The sequence below is a fragment of the Monodelphis domestica genome, chromosome 1, assembly GCF_027887165.1.
Source record: "Monodelphis domestica isolate mMonDom1 chromosome 1, mMonDom1.pri, whole genome shotgun sequence".
Taxonomy (NCBI): Eukaryota; Metazoa; Chordata; class Mammalia; order Didelphimorphia; family Didelphidae; genus Monodelphis; species Monodelphis domestica.
The window spans coordinates 228,759,589-228,773,692 of NC_077227.1; the positions used below are offsets into that span (position 1 = coordinate 228,759,589).

The window sequence follows — 14,104 nt, forward strand, 5'->3', positions numbered from 1 at the left end:
ATCCTAAAAAATCAACCAAGAAAACAATTGAAATAATTAACAACTTCAATAAAGTTACATGATATAAAATAAGCCCACATAAGTCATCAGTATTTCTGTATATTACCAGCAATGCTCAACAGAAAGAGATAGAGAAATTCCATCTAAAGTAACTGCAGAGAGTATTAAAATACTTGGGAATCTGCTAGCCAAGGCAAATTCAAGAACTACCAGAACACAATTGCAAAACAGTTTTCAAACAAAGTCAGCTCTAAACAATTGGAGAAATATACTTGCTCATGAGTAGGCTAAGCCAACATAATAAAATGATAATTCTTGAATTTGCCTTGGCTATAGATTTCCAATCTAGTAGCCAAAGCAATACTAAAAAGTATTTTATAGATTTGGAAAAAATAATAATGAAATTTACCTGGAAGAACACAAGGTCAAAAATATCAAGGGAAATAATGAAAAAAAGGTGTGAAAGAAGATGGCCTAGCAGTTCCAGATTTTAAACTATATTACAAAGTGATCATCATCAAAATAATCTGGTAATAGCAGAAATAGAGTAATACATCAGTAGAATGGATTAAGTACACAATACATAGTAATAAATGCCATAGTAATCTAGTGTTTGAAAAACTCATAAATCCAAACTTTTAAGGCAAGAATACACTATTTGTCAAAAATTGCTGGGAAAACTGGAAAGCAGATTGTCAAAAACTAGGTGCAGACCAACATCTCATATTCTAAGATAAGGTCAAAATAGGTACCCGATTTAGACACAAAGACTGATATCCTAAGCAAATTAAAGGAGCATGGAAAATTTTATCTGTTAGATAAGGAAAGAATTTATGACCAAATGAGATAGAAAGCTTTACAAGATAGAAAATGGATAATTTTGACTACATTAAATTAAGACATTTTTGCACAAATAAAATGATGCCAAGATTAAAAGGAAAGCAGGAATTAGAGGTGCAGATTTTTTTTTTTGCAGGAAGTGTCTCTAACAAAGCCTTCATTTCTCAAATATATAGAGAACTGAATCAAAATTATAAGAATATGAGTCATTTACCAAGTATAAATGGCCCAAGAATATAAATAGGCAGTTTTCAGAAAAACTCAAAAGTATACTGATATGAAAAAATGCTCTGTCATTAGTTGATTAGAGAAATGCAAATTAAAAACAAATCTAAAATATTACCTCACCTCCAACAGATTGGCTAATAAGATAGAAAAGGAAAATGATAAATATTACAAGGGATATGGAAAAATCGGGACTCTAATGCACTGTTAGTAGACTTGTAAACTTGGAAGAGTTTAAAATCAGCCTTTGAAAAGTTTAAAACCAGCCTCTGGAGAGCAATTTGGAACTCTACCCTTTGACCCAGCACTAACACTACTAAATCTCTACTCAAAAGAGATGAAAGAAAAAGATACAAAAATATTTATAGCAGCTTTTTTGTGGTGGCAAAATATTGGACATGGAGAGAATGCCCATCAATTGGGAGATGGTAGAACAAATTGTGGAATACTATTGTGCTAGAAGAAATGATGAGCAGGATGGTTTCAGAAAAAAGTGGGAAGACTTATATGAACTGCTGCAAAGTGAAGTGAGCAGAACTAGGAGATCATTGTACACAGTAACAACAATATTGTAACATTAGTTAACAGTAAATAGACAGCTGTTTTGATCAATGCAATTATCTAAGACAATTCCAATGGACTTATGATGAAAAAAGCTATCCAGCCTCCAGAAAAAGAACTGACAAAGCCTGAATACAGAACAAAGCATATTTATTAAACTTTATTTTTATTTTTTGAGTCTGTGTTTTCTTTCACAATATGAATAATATGAAAATAGATTTTACATGACTTCACATGTACAATCTATATCAAATTGCTTGCCTTCTTCAAGTGGAGGGAAGAAGAGTGTGAGAGAGAATTTGGAATTCAAAAGTTTTAAAAATGTTTTTAAAATTTACACATAATTGAGAAATATTAATGAAACAAATAAAAATGTGTTGGGGGAAGAATTAAATTTTAAGACATAAGGTGACTTGCTTATGTTTTATCTTCCAATAATAATGGGCTTTCAACTAAGAAAGGATGAAACAAAAGTTGTTCATTGTTCTCATGAAGCTGAAAGCAAGGATATGTGGCAAGACAAGAGGAACATAATTCTAGACTAAGACTACAAGACTGCAATTTCTATGGACCTCAGTATTTTGTAAAAAAAAAAATTGGAAAAAGTGTCACAAGGCTAGAGGAGAATGAGTTATACACAAATTTTCCCAAGAGAGAAATGATTTGGGGTGTGCAAACTATAGATTGTCAAGTTTAATTTTGATTCCTAGCAAAATTCTAGAGCATCAAAAGGATGATTTGTGAGAATTTAGAAAGGGAAGCAATTATTAGTATAAGCTAACATATCTTGATCAAGAGCAGTTCATGTTATACTAACTCATTTCCTTTTTTGATAGGATTATGAAACACTTGTAGGAAAGGTTTATGTAGATTTCAGCAGACCATTTGATAAAATCTCCTACGTTAACCCTTTAGTAGAGGTAAGAGGATGGGATGGGTTAGGTGGATTCAGATCTGGTTGAATGACTGGACTAAGGATATAATTAATGGGTTATTTATAGCATGAAGGAAAATCTCTAGTAAAGAGTCCCAAGAACCTGTCTGTGGTCTTCTCCTGTTCAACTTTTTTTTTTTTAATCAGTGGCTTTTTTGAAGGGACAGATGATATATGTATCAAATTTTCAGATTGTAAGAAGCTGGGAGGGACAAATAATATATTAGATGATAGAATTTACTTTCAAAAAGGTCTTGGTAGATTTGATATATGTCAAATCTAATAAGATGAAATATAAGTCCTGTATTAGGGTTCCAAAAATCTGCTTCACAATAACAAGATGGGGAAGATATGTTTAGAGAACATCTGTCAGGGTATTCAGTTTCAAGAAATAAAGGATACAAAGAGAGTAAAAAGGATGGCAAGAAGTCTGGAGAACAGACCATATAAGGATAAGGAAAAATCATAGAAGGAACTAGAGATTTAATGTGGAGATGGGAAGATTTGGGGGAACAATTAAGCTGTCTTCAGGTATATAATGACCATAGAACAGAGATCCAATGTGTTCTGTTCAGCCACAAAGGGAATGAGGAAAAATGGATGGAAACTTAGACTAAACAGATTTAGTCATTAAATTGCTCAAGATTAGAGTTATCCAAAAGTGGAATAGACTGCCTCTGGAGGTAGTAGGTTCTCCCTTATTGAAGGTCTTTTAATGAAGGATGGATGACCACTTGTGGGAATTGTTGTAGAGACCATTCCTGTTCAGATATAGGCTGGACTAGATTAGATGGCCTCTGAGTTTCTTTCAGCTTCTCAGATTCTATTTTACTGTGGTTGAGGGGAAGCAAATGAAAGTTTTTGAGCAGAAGAGTGATATGACATGTACATTAGGAAGATCATTTTGGCAGGTATGATTCCCTACTTTAACCTCCTTAACCAGTTAAGATGTTATTATAATCAGGCAAGAGGAGGCGAGGGACTCATGGCAAAGTGAGTGGAAAAAGGGGACAAATATGAGAACTCTTGCAAAAGTGGAATCAGCAGTAATTGGCACTCATTGAATTTAAGGGAAAGAGAAGACTATATGACCCTAAGGTTTTGAGCTTGAGTAAGTGATGATATCATCAATAAAAAGAATAATAAACTTTTTTCTGTTTTTGAAAAACACTTACTCTCTGTCTTAGAATCAATACCATGTATTGGTTCTAAGGCAGAAGACTGGTAAGGCAATGGGAGTTAAGTGACTTGCCCAGGGTCACACAGTTAGGAAGTGCCTAAGGAAAGATTTGAACCCAGGATCTCTCATCTCTAGGTCTGGAAATCAATCCACTAAGCCACCTAGCCGCCCCCACAATAAACTTTTATGGAACTCTTTAAGGCTTACAAGGTATTTTTAACCCTGTGAAGTATATAATGTAATTATTATTATTAACTCAAAGTTTATAGATAAGGACATTTAATTTCAGTGAGGTTAAGTTGTTCTGCCCCTAGTCATAGAGTTAGTAAGTGTTGGAGGCTGTTTTAAACCCAATGTTTTTTCTGACTCCACTTCTAAGATTCTCCTTACTATACGATGCTGCTTGCTTGCATAGATAGAAATAGGAAAATTTGGAAGAGGGATAGGTTTAGGGGGAAATAAGAGTTTTAGGAATCCATAGGACATCTAGGTAAAGACGACCAATGGGGCTGTTAGTTTGATACAAGGAACTGGAGTTCAAGATAGGCTCTATAAGTTTGGGATTCATTTGTGTAGAGATCATGATGTAAGCCATGAAAGCTGATGAAATTTTCACAGAATGGAGAGAGTGTCAGGAAAGGGACTAGGAAAGAATTCTGAAAGAAACCTATGTTTGGAGGTAGCAGAGAGACCAAGAAGGATCAGTAAAAAAGAAGGAAAACCAAGAGAGAATAAAATTACATATAGAAGCCAAGGGAGTAGTGTATCTAGGAAGAGGTGGTCAAATATAAAGACAAATAAAAAGAAATACAAATACAAAGAAAAGACAAGAAGGATGAAGACTGGGAAAGTGCCATTAAATCTAGTAGTTAAGAAGTCTTTTGGTGACCTTTGAGAGGAAAGTTTTATTAGAATTGGTAGAGTCAGAAGCCAGAGAAAAAAATGAGCTTTGGTGAAGTGGGTGAAGAGACTACTATTCTTCCAAGGAGTTTAGAAGTAAAGAGGAGTAATGATGGGGGACAATAGCTTGAAGAGATACCAGGATTAAGGGACAGATATTTGTAGGCAGCAGGCAGACATGGAGTTAGTAGTTTGAAGAGTGCGAGAAAAAGAATAAATAGTGGAATAAGTTAGTTGAGAAGATGAGATGAGTAAGATCAATAGCATAAGTGGAAGGGTTGATTTTGAGAGGGAGGAAGGCTATTTCAGGAATAAGGAAAAGAAGATAGGTGAGTCAATAAAAGTGTTTCAAAGATGAGTAGTAAGAGAGTTCATGACATCTTCTATCTTCTGTGTAAAATAAAAGATGAGATCATCTCCTGAGAAGGATGAAAATGGAGTGGTAGGCATGAAGGGCTAATTCCTAGTTTGGGAACGTCAAGAAGAGCCCTATAAGAATAAGGTGCTGAAGGATTCAAAGGTTATTTGAAATGGTTAGAAGGCAATATAAACTCAGAGAAAGTCAGAAAGCTACCAAGATAACCCAACTCCTCAGAGCTGCACCATCTTGCCAGAAAGATATTTCACTGGGTTTTCTTATCCTGCCTCTATCCCAATCAACACACTAAAGCATTATCCTTACATTATAAAGGGACAATTTAAGAAAGACCATGTCATGATTTGATGGGGATATGTTTGGGGATGTAGACTCTAAAAGATCACTCTACAGCAAATAATAATAATACGAAAATACGTCTTGATCAATGATACATGTAAAACCCCGTTGAATTGCTCATTGGCTATGGGAGAGGGGAAGGAGGAGGGGAGGGAAAGAACATGAATCATGTAACCATGGAAAAATATTCAAAATTAAATAAATAAATAAATTTTTTTTGGTTTTTGTTTTTTTTAAAGGACCATGTCAGGGGCCACTGCTCTCCTTGCTTTTCCCCACAGGTAAGCTTTGAGCGGATTAAAGTTTTTGGCAGCAATTGCAGCCTTCCTGTTCTAATAGTTTCTGTCCCACCTCTCTAATTATGGTAACATTATCCTTCTTTCTAATAACCCTTTATAGCAGGAAAGGGTGTGTGACCTGCTCATCTCTCCCTATATGTACCTTGAGGAAACTGGTTCCCCCTTGTAAAGGCATAGACTTTTGTCCTCTGTCCATTGGAGTACAATGTGACTGTAATTATATTTTTTATGACTGCTTTCCCCTATGTCAACTATTTAGAGTTACTATTAATGTTAATAGCTCAGTTAATCAATCAGTGAATCAGCAAGTCTTTATTAACTATGTGGTGCTAGGAAGCTAAAGATACAACAGTAAAAATAAGACAGTCTCAATGAGTTGACATTCCATTGGAGAAAATAACATGTAAGAACAAAAATATAATAATAATAATAATGAACAGCATATAGTCATTATTATTATTACATTTCTGTTTCACTTTAAGGATTGCAAAGCACTTCATAAATATTATCTCATTTTATTCTCACAGCCTTTGGAGGCAGGCGCTATTATTATGCTCATTTTACAGAGAGGAAACTGAGGTAGCAGAGATCGAAATGCCCAGTGTCACATAGCTAGGAAGTTTCTGAGGCTACTTTATAGTTTAGGCCTTTCTGACTCCAGGTCTAATGATCGATCTACTATAATTCCAAGCTGCCTTTTTAAGTAGACACAAAATATATACGAAATAAAGGATATGAAAGGTAATTTCAGAAGGGAAAGTTCTAACACCTGGAAGGCTCTGGCAGAGCCTCATGTCAGGAGTGGTGCTTGAGCTGAGAGGTGGAAGAATTGTCCGGGTGGGCTATGATGAGGCAAGTGCCCTTCAGGCAGGAGGGCCGCCTGAGTAAATGCATGAACATCCGCAATAGGATGCATTGTTTAAAGGACAACAAAATGACCAGCGACTTACCTTCCCATCCCATGTTCCTCACCGCTATCAAAGAGTGGTAAGGGGAGTAATAGGTAGTATGTCTAGAAGGATAAATTTTTTAATTCAGTTATGGCACCTTGGGACACATTATGAAGGGCTTTTAAAGCTGAACAGGCATTTGTATTTAATCCTAGGGCAAATGGAGAGCCCCTGGAGTTTCTTGAACAGGGATATGACATGATCAAACCTGTGTTTAGGAATGTTAATAGGAAATAAAATGCCCATGCCCTTTGACCTAAAGATTCCTTTTCTAATGAACATACCCCAGAAAGGTCAATAATAAAAAGAAAGCCGGCACATACACCAAACTCTTTGTGGTAGCAAAAAACTAGAAGCAAAAATATATGTCCACTGACTGGATAATGGCTAAACAAGTTGTGGTATATGACTGTACTGGAATATTATTACTGTGCTCTAAGAAATAACTACTCTAATTAATACAGAGAAGCAAGGAAATATTTATATGAACCAAATGCAATGTGAAATAAATAGAACCAGAAAAATACAATGACTTTAACAAGGTAAATGGAAATAAAAGCAACAACCAAACAATGGAAATTGAATGCTATGAAGTTATTATGACTTAGTTTGGCTCCAGAGATTAGAACTGAAAAGGCAAAAGTATGAGATGATAGGTGTGGAACTTTGAGGGTAAGGCCAGGCTTTTTTTGATGTGTTGGTAAGTTTGGACTCACTACTGACTACTTTTTCCTCTTTTTAAATTCTCTATTATAAGGAATGACTCTCTAAAGAGTTGGGGGAGGGGTATACCTTGGGAAATAGTGGTGACATAAAGACAAAGTATATCAATAAAATTTATTTTTATTTAAAAAAAATTTTTTTTTAACCCTTAACTTCCATCTTGGAGTCAATACTGTGTATTGGCTCCAAGGCAGCAGAGTGATAAGGCCTAGTCAATGAGGGTCCAGTGACTTGCCCAGGGTCACACATCTGAGAAGTGTCTGAGGTCAGATTTGAACACAGGACCTCCCATCTCTAGGCCTGGCTCTCAATCCACTGAGCTACCCAACTGCCCCCAGAATTTATTTTTAAAAGGTAAAAAAAGGAACATCACTGTGATAGCTATGAGGAACATGGATCAGGAAGGAAAGTGGCTGGTAACAGAGAGATCAATTTGGTCAGAGGTGATTGCAATAGTTCAGAAGATAATAATCTGAACTTGGATTCCAACCAGGTGGGAGACAAGAGCATGGATATGGAGTTGAGTGGAAAGTGAAGAGTCGAAGATGACTTCATCGTTTTGAACCTGAGTGATTGGAAGGATAAAGAAGAAGTCAAGAAAAGAGAGGACACAAAATGGTTTAGAGCCATTACCTTTTTTTAGGCATTCTTATTCTGGGATTTATAAACTTGTTTTATTAAAAAATATTTTGAAAACTATTTCAATGTAATTTTCTTCATACTTTCTATGCATTTTATTTTATGCATTTAAAAACATTAATTTGAGATGGGTTAATAGGCTTCACTAGACTGCAAGACGCGTCTGTTGATGGTTTATCTCTTAACATCAGTACTTTCTTAGGACAGGACAGATGCTGGGACAAAATGAGGCACTTGCAAGACTGAACATTTAACATGAGGAGGTTTACTTAACCCTAACGCATCAAGGATATGTAGCAAGTATACTGTGACAGTTTCTCTTGACATTGTCCCTTCTCTTCTCCCAATTTCCACTTGAAAATCTAGGTTAGCAGAGTAGGGTAGGATGTGACTCGTGTGGGCTTCAGAAATCCACCAAGGGAAAAGGAATCTAGATCCACATGGCAGAACTATCTATTCCCTTAGATGACCAAAATGCAGCAGCCATGAAGGAAACCAGGGGCTACCAAGTCTCAGGGCCAGCTTTGTTGTAGGCCTACCCCAAATTGGTTGGTACAGAGAGGGAGAAGATAATGAAATGGCACCAGAGAAGCCAGGGCAATCAAGGAGACTTATCAGGTCCCAGAGGCAGCCTCCCCAAATTGTGGGTGGAAGGAAGGAAGCTATGTCGGAGACACACTGGTCCTATTACAGGTCCATGACCCCCCAAAAAGATTAAGAAATCCCTGCCTCACTTGATTCTCACAACAGCTTTGCTAGGTAAAGTACTGCAGGTACTATTATAGCCATTTATAGATGGGGAAATTAATACTGTGAGAAGTTAAGTAATTCAGCCATAATCACCCAAGTAGTAAATACCAGAAGCTAAATTGGAGCCAGAGGCTCTCCTGACTCCAAGTTTAGTGTTTTTTCCCACTCTGCAGTATTTTATCTCAACTAAAGAATTCCAGATCTCTCTGCTCTGTGTGTATGTGTGTGTGTGTGTGTGTGTGTGTGTGTGTGTGTGTGTGTGTGTGTGTATTTCTAGTTCTATAGTTCTTCTTCTGAAAGGTTAGTTTAGGCTAAGAGCTATTATCTCTGTCCCTTCAGAGTTCAGTGCAAGGGTATTCTAATGGCTATGAAAATACTTTCTATAATTTCTTTTTCCAATGGGATTTCCACTGGGGTAGAGGCTTCAACTTACAGAACTTATCATTGAAGGTTCTCCTATCCTCTGGGCAAAGTTTAATGAAGAGGATCTGACGTGCTCACAGTCGAAAGGAATCAGGTTAGCGCTATCAATCAACAAATGAATAAATTAACAAGCAATTATTAAGTGCCTACTATATTTCGGGCACTATGGATACAAATACAAAAATGAGATAGTTGCTCCCCTCCAGGTGTATATTCTACTAGTCTTGCCTTGGTATCCCATCTAGCTCTTATTAAATTATAGAACTTACCATCAGATGACCTGGAGATTGGGTTCCTGATAAGGTTGAGATATATGTGAGTGCGTTGGAAACAATTTGGTCTTAGATTGACTTTTGTAAGCCCAGACTGAGGAAGATGAATGGACCTGTTTCCCAATCAAGTGCTATTTCAGCTTATAATAACAGGCCAAATGACCAGGGTCATCATAACAAAAACATAGGTTTGAATGGTTCTGGCATGATCATTCCTAGGAACACAGAAGTCTCTAATTCATCTCTTCTAGCCTAGTTCCAATTTTCTTAACCTTTTCCAAGCTCTCTTCTTTTTCTTCATCCACTGTCTCCCCTAAACCCTTCAGGGCAAGGATTGGCTAGTGTGGTTTCAGCTATCCCTTCCTATGGTGTGACTGCACCCATTGTCAGACTACATTCTACTCCAGTGAGGAAACTGTGGCACTTGGTTTCTTTTGATATCATCCCCTCTCCATCCCCTCTCCAGTGAGTAGCACCAGCCTCCTCCCTTGCCCATGAATTTACACTAGGTGTTTCTAGTTATGGCTTTAGTAGGTCAGCTTGAAAATACTGGTAGTCCCCTAACAATAGGCTTCCCTCTCAAATCAGAGGAACTCCCTAATCCAAGGTCTGCAATTTTGCAGAAGAAAAAGTGCAGTAATATAAGAAAGCCAGGTAGCCCATAAAATTATATTTCTTGTTGTCTTTGTATGAATCAAACCAATTCTACCAATTCCTTTCTTTGTTCTTTAAATGTACCTATGACCCATTCTTCCATTTAATTCTTTATTCTGATTTCATTTCTAGCAAGACTTCTCCAGAAGTAAATCGTTTTGTTGGTTACTGGATAAGATCTCACATTTAGAGTACTAACAGTCAGTTTATATATGCTCTAAAACTGTGATTCTTGGCACCTTCTGTCTCTTTTCTGTCATGAAAATAATTGTAGAGTATGCAATAACGTGCATTGTGTGAAGAGCCTTATCAAGAACTCTATAAGATCCTCCAAATTAAATCAACCCACACTTTGACAGTAGGGTATTTCAGTGGAAATGGGGGGGGGGTGAGGATGGTAGAAATATATGGGAAACGTAGGTTTAGTAAAAAGGAGTGAAAAAAGTCAGACTACAAGAAGCTTGAAGCCTTTATATCTTGAACAGTCTTCAAGAAAATAACTGGTAAGATCTGGACATGGCAAGTAACAAACAATATTGTAAGAAAAAAAGAAATAGATCATATTTTAACAGATGGGAAAAAGATGTTATTGAAGTGTAATTTATCCCTGTATGAGCTGTCTGTGGAGAGTTAAACCATCAACTTATCCGAGCAAAGATCAGAATTAATCAAAAGCAGAGAGAAAGAATAATCATAAGAACATAATATAACATACAATTGAAAGAGCTCAGTCCTGAACAATTTAAACAAGTTGTCAACACTACAAAATGGAAAATTGATATCAAATAATTGTATTCAGAAGTTAAGCTGATAAAAATCTCTTACTGTAACAAGAAGATCAAAAGAGCCCAGAAAGTGCCAACAAATATTTGACTTACTTGCCAAATGGGGAGAGATGGCTGCCAAAGGCAGGTTAGAATATAAATTCATTTGTGAAATCATATGAAGTAGGGTGATGAACAATTACAGCTAGATTGTTTCATAAAGCATAGAGAAGCAAAAAAAAGCTGTCTAAAAAAGTTTGGCAAGATATCCAACTAAGCAAAATCATCCCAAGGGTATTCAAGGATGAAAATGAAAAGAGGAACACAAACTGAAGAAAAATGGAAAAGTCTGCAAAAATTATAGTGGAACATTTGGACCCTCACATCATGGTCCCTGAGGTGTTTATAGAGGAAGGAGAAATGGTATTAAAGAGAACAAAGATAGAAAAAGCATCTGGATTGAATCAAATATAGAGAGATCTGTGCTGTAGGCAATACCATTGTAAAGGCAATAAGGGAAAAAGTTATAATGTATATAAAGTAAGGGAAGATATCAAAGGCATGGAAAAATCTTGACCTTATTGATTCCTAAACAAGATGACCAAGAAAATATCAATAACTCTGGCCTATGTGAATATTCTTCCAACTACATAAAATCTTTATGATATGAACTAAGGAAAACTTGATGAGGATATTAGTAGGAAAGGCATTATAGGGTATTCAGGGAAAACTAGTACTCCTGGTATGAGGCTTGCTAAGCCCTTTTCATGGCTGCTTATTCTACTTTGGTGACTACCTGCCATCCAGTTCTCACATGGGGCTCCAAGAAGCGGTAACATGAGCACTGGCCATATCACTGAATTAGAAGAAGGTGGCCTGACTCCACATCTACTCCAGCAAAATGCTAAAACTGAACCAAATATTTGAAAAATTCATTTAGAAACCATAGTAAAAGACAGGCTCCATCACAGAACTGCACCAAAAAGTCAGTCCTGGTAAGTCAGTCTTACCAGGAAAGAGACCCCCTTCAGTGAAGTAATCACTAACATGACAAGTTATTAATCAAGTATAACTTGCAAAGCTCTTTGTCCAGAAGCAACAAGAACAAAGGGCTCTCTTAAGAAATCTGTATGTTGGAGATTTTAGAAGTCCCAGGGATGAATAGGAGATAGCTTTCACCATGATGTGACAACATGTTGACCAGAATAATTAAGGCCAGGGGACTTAAAATTTTTAAATTTATTTTTTTCCATGGTTACACAATTCTTGTTGTTTCCCTCCCCTATTCCCTCTCCTCTCCCATAGTTGAAAAGCAATTCCACTGGATCATACATATATTATCATTCAAATCTTACTTTCATATTATTCATTTTTGTATTAATCTTTTAAAACCCAAATGCCAAGCCATAAACCCATATAAACAAATGATTAAATAATATGTTTTTTCAACTCCCATAGCTCTTTCTCTTGATGTGGACAGCATTCTTTCTCATAAGTCCCTGGGAGTTTTCCTGGATCATTGCATTGCTTTTAGGAGCAAAGTCAATTACATTTGATCATCCCATAATGTTTCTGTTACTGTGTATAATGTTCTCCTGGTTCTTTTTAGTTAATTTATTTTTAAATTTTATTAAGTCAATTTAGAACATTATTCTTTGGTTACAAGAATCATATTCTTTCCCTCCCTCCCCTCCACCCCACCGTTCTTGTAGCTGACGCACCATTCCACTGGGTATTACATGTGTCCTTGATCAAAACCTATTTCCATGTTGTTGATGTTTGCACTAGAATGTTTATTTAGAGTCTACATCCCCAATCATATCCCACTCGACCCATGTAATCAAGCAGTTGTTTTTCTTCTGTGTTTCTACTCCCACAGTTTTTCCTCTGAATGTGGATAGTGTTCCCTCTCATAGATCCCTCCGAGTTCTTCAGGATCACTACGTTGCCACTAGTGGAGAAGTCCATTGCATTCAATTGTACCACAGTGTATCAGTCTCTGTGTACATTGTTCTCCTGGTTCTGCTCCATTCACTCTGCATCAATTTCTAGAGGTCATTCCAGTTCACATGGAGTTACTCCAGTTTATTATTCCTTTCAGCACAATAGTATTCCATCACCAACATATACCATAATTTGTTCAGCCATTCCCCAATTGAAGGGCATTCCCTCATTTTTCAATTTTTTTTTTGCCACCACAAAGAGTGCAGCTAAGAATATTCTTGTACAAGTCTTTTTCCTTATTATCTCTTTGGGGGTACAAGCCCAGCAGTACTATGGCTGGATCAAAGGGCAGACAGTCTTTTAGCGCCCTTTGGTTATAGTTCCAAATTGCCCTCCAGAATGGTTGGATCAGTTCACAACTCCACCAGCAATGTATTAATGTTCCAACTTTATCACATCCCCTCCAGCATTCATTGATTTCCTTTGCTGTCATGTTAGTCAGTCTACTAGGTATGAGGTGATACCTCAGAGCTGTTTTGATTTGCATCTCTCTGATTATAAGAGATTTAGAATACTTTTTCATGTGCTTTTTAATAGTTTTGATTTCTTTAACTGAAAATTGCCTATTCATGTCCCTTGCCCATTTAACAATTGGAGAAAGGCTTGATTTTTTGTACAATTGGTTTAGCTCTTTATAAATATAAACCTCTTTGACAGAGGTTTTTGTAATGAAGATTATTTCCCAATTTGTTGCTTCCCTTCTAATTTTGGATGCATTTGTTTTCTTTGTACAAAAACTTTTTAATTTGATGTAATGAAAATTATTGATTTTACATTTTGTTATTTTTTCTAGCTCTTGCTTGGTTTTAAAGTCTTTCCTTTCCCATAGATCTGACAAGTATACTATTCTGTTTGTCTAATTTGCTTATAGTTTCCTTCTTTATATTCAAGTCATTCACCCATTCTGAGTTTATTTTGGTGTAAGGTGCGAGATGCTGATCCATACCTAATCTCTCCCATACTGTCTTCCAATTTTCCCAGCAGTTTTTATCAAGTAGTGGGTTTTGGTCCCCAAAACTGGGATCTTTGGGTTTATCATAGACTGTCTTGCTGAGGTCATTTACTCCAAGTCTATTCCAGTGATCGTCCTTTCTGTCTCTTAGCCACTACAAAATTGTTTTGATGACCACTGCTTTATAGTATAGCTTGAGATCTGGGACTGCAAGTCCTCCTTCCTTTGCATTTTTTTCATTATTTCCTTGGATATCCTTGATCTTTTGTCCTTCCAAATGAACTTTGTTATGTTTTTTTTTCTAATTCAATAAAAAAGT

The 14,104-nt window shown here is 36.4% G+C and overlaps 1 long non-coding RNA gene across 1 annotated transcript in view; it reads left to right on the forward strand.

Annotated features, from left to right (window-relative positions):
* LOC103106567 (uncharacterized) overlaps positions 1–8,026 on the forward strand; it is a 46,993-nt gene extending 38,967 nt beyond the window's left edge. Inside the window, exons 4-5 of the long non-coding RNA XR_457228.2 lie at positions 5,595–5,636; positions 7,821–8,026. This is a non-coding gene — a long non-coding RNA (uncharacterized LOC103106567). The remainder of the gene's footprint in view (positions 1–5,594; positions 5,637–7,820) is intronic.
* Positions 8,027–14,104: the final 6,078 nt, after the last annotated feature.